Genomic DNA, 3,736 nt, shown 5'->3' with positions numbered 1-3,736 from the left:
TGTGAATTGGCTTTACAATTATGGTAGTCTTTCACAATACAAGTCCCAACCCTTTGTCTATTACAAATTAAACAATATATAGAATAAAAATTCTCCTAAACTATTGCAATAATTCTGGAATTTACTCCTCAATAATAACTAAAAATACAATAATACCTCCAATTTAATTGCTGGAAACATTGAAACGTTTGCAAGTATCTTGTACTGAAATATGGAATTGGTTTTATGAATATTGGAAATATGTAAAAAGGTCCTCAATCTACTGATCTTCTACTGCTAGGTGTCATAGACTTATCTTCATGCCCTTGAAGTCTAGAAAAGGTTGAAACTATCTCCACAAAATCACCTAACTACCCTCTTAAATATGATTTCTGCCTTTGAGTTGTATTTCTGTCATTTTTTCTTTTCATCATCTTTTGAATACTTTATTTTGTCATAAAATATTTGGGGAAATATATATTTGAAATAATATTTCCAAATATTTTGATTAAACCCTTAAATGAAATTTATAATTAAAATTTCAATATATTCATTTCAACGATTTAATAAATCATCCTGTTTTGAAATCCATGTGTTGTTTTCCCTTCCCATGGATTTTGAAAAACTGTGTGTTGTTTGGTAAATCCATGGCTAGTAAAGTATTTTTATTTTTCCTTTTACCCCTCTGGAATATTCGAATCGATTTCCAAAACCGTTGTTTCTACTAGCCTTCCTTTTGATTTTCACATGCAAATACAAATTCAAATTCACGTGTACCTAAAAATTATTTTTACATCTGTAACTCTTGTTTTAGTTATCCTCCTATCTGTAAAACTAGTTTACATGAAGCTCATTTTTTCTCACCTGTACATTACTTTTATAAACTTATGATTGCGAAATCTTTCTTTTATTTTAGTTCCTCCTATCCCTAAAACTCGTTTACATGAAGCTCATTTTTTCTCACATGTACATTATTTTTATAAACTTATTATCGCGAAATCTTTCTTTTATTTTCTCTTGTAAATTCATTTTCTTGCACCATGACCTTGTAGCTGTAAATTTCCTTTTACCTTAGTCAATTTTTTCTCATCCTCCTTCATTCGTAACCATATTTCATAGCATATGAAAATTTTCTTTATATACCTTCCCACCATAATTTAAATGTAATAGGAAAAGTGGTTGTTAGAGGGATAGGTGGTGAGAGGTTTTGAGCAGGGGCGGTCCAATTTAACAGGAGGATGACGACTATAAAACTCGGTAAGAATGAAAACAAATATTCGGACCCCCCCTTGGCAAATGTCAGAGGTGTTGGGGTCCAAAACATACTACTAACTGTCAATATATTTATTCACAGATCGCGAGGATTTTACATTTGGGAAATTTAATAGTTAAGTGCGGGGTGGGCCATAAGCCTGGACTTTTTGATTTACAACTTTCGCTGATGTATGATGAATAAATGTGGTTCTCATGTTTTAGAGTTTTGATTTATTTATTATTTTTGAAATAATTCAAAATAAATAATTTCTCACTTAGGAATTCTTTGCTTTCTAGCGTAGACTTCAACTTGCTCTTTCTTTTGATCCCGATGTCAGTTTGAAGCACCAGATATACCGTTGGAAAGTTTCTCCGAAGACCTTTGCGATGACAACACCTGCAACATGATCTCATCTTGAATTTATATGTAAAAAATCTCCCAAACATCCATACTTTGTTATGGCCACCAGACTTCAAGAACTAAATGGCTCCTTGGACAAGAAAACATTTAGGCCATGACACCTAGTGATTCATAGGCTAAACTTTACTAGCAGATTCCCAAAATAGATAAATTCAGAAACAAATTACCTATATTATAGGACCCTAAGAGGCCCATTGATGCCAGTGTATCATGTATTTAGCTCAAAAATCAAATTTCTAATAAATGCTCAAAACCTCGCTGACCACATCCATCTTGGCGATACAATCCCAACACAATTCGTTTCACTCAAAACCAAGTTCGTATGAGGAAGATATTGCATTCTGTCCACTTTGCCAAATAGAGGAATTTTTGCAAAAAAGGTACAGTCACTGCACAATCAGAAATTCATACTATTGACATGGTAGATGACTAGGTAGGTCAAGGTTGTTCAATGTCTAGTGTGGTTTCGCCAAGTGGTGCATTGAAATTGGTCCACAGGTGTGGTGATTTGGCATGTTTTTACTGGTCAGAGGATGGACCAATGAGGAGGTGACAAGTGGCAAGCCTAGAGGCTACCATGTGTCCCTCCCCAAAGGTCAGTTTATCAATGCACTGTGGAAAATTAATGGGCAAGTCCGCAGAGTCGAACCCACCACCTCGCCCAAATAAACTCCAAGTCTTACCGTTATACCACTACTGTGGTTCTTAACATATTATGGTTACAATGCATATATAAACTATAATACATTTGTGGTTGGGGGGAGGAGGGATCTAGCCTGCAGGCCAACCCCCTCCCATGTGAACACCACTGTAATAGCTAACAGCTAACGGTTATGGCTAACCAAAAACTACGAGTGTAATTGTTTTCATTTACTACGACATGTGACCTCTACCACGAAGACTGGAGAACTGATGGTTAGCCTAACCATGCTTAAATGCGCTAACTACGGAAAGTCCATAATTAATACACACTTAACATTTAATTAAACAACAGTTAGTATGGAGGAAAAGTTGGCGGTCCCTCCAAAATAGGTGCTAACTCTAGATTTAGTGGATTTAACTGGAGTTCCTCCAGTTTTATGGGAGGTTTACTACGAGAAACAACGTTTGTCATAACTTTTGCAAAATTTGACCAAATTGGGATTGGGAAAAGGCGTTCCTAGATGATTTTGATTTTCTGGGCACATTGAAGCAAGTTTCAGGAGTATTAAAGCATTGTAAACAACACGTTTTCCATTATTGAGATAATACAGAGGCCCAAGCCATGGAAGCTGGACCAAGGAGATGTAGCCCAGGAGGGGCGAAATCCTTCATCAGAACATTGTGTTAAGTGTTCATTTTGATGGGTTGCTATACATTTGATTATTGTTGTTATTCACTTGTTATTCATGCTATTTTTCCCATGAATTTAACATAAAACTTGATAAATTTACTTGTTATCATTCACATACACCATAAGGAAACTTATGCATATGAAGCAAATGTTAAGCAATTTTTTTTAAATATGAAGTTGAAATTAGCATAGAAAAACTAACATTCAAAAATAGATCAAGTTGGTATCAGAGCAAAGGTTATTTTCTTCGTTCCTTGAGTTTTGTGAAAGTATGGTTTTAATGGTTGCAAATTTGTGATGCTTACAAGGTTAAAGTTGTAGATAGGAAAAGGGAAGCTATTGGTTGCAACTCCGCAGGTAATTCCCAGAAGAAGGAGAGCCACAAGGTCACAATCTCCACCCAAAGTTCCAATCCCAATTGCACTTGAAGCACCTCAAGTTTTACCTCCAATTGAGATTGAGGAGGTAAAAGCAGTACTAGAAGCTGAGCTTGAATCGAAAGCTGTCATGTTTGGAGCAGGAGAGATTGGAGGTCCTTCAGAAGAGGAATCATTCAAGAAATATTTCTATGACTTAACGACATGGTTAGAGTCGTCTATGAAGAAAGGAATACTAGAATGGCTAGAGAGATTTCTAAGCACCCACATGGAGAGGGGAGCACAGGAGATAAAAAAGATGAAAATAAGGATTCAAAGGGTAATGGAGGAAAGCCTCGTCCATCTCCACCATCTTCATCACCCTCCTCATCA

This window comes from Pinus tabuliformis, chromosome 5_2, assembly GCF_031772625.1.
Source record: "Pinus tabuliformis cultivar Carrire ecotype Pingquan chromosome 5_2, CPIR1, whole genome shotgun sequence".
NCBI classification, from domain to species: domain Eukaryota; kingdom Viridiplantae; phylum Streptophyta; class Pinopsida; order Pinales; family Pinaceae; genus Pinus; species Pinus tabuliformis.
The sequence above is the reverse complement of the archived record's forward strand: the minus strand, read 5'-3'. Positions refer to the sequence as shown.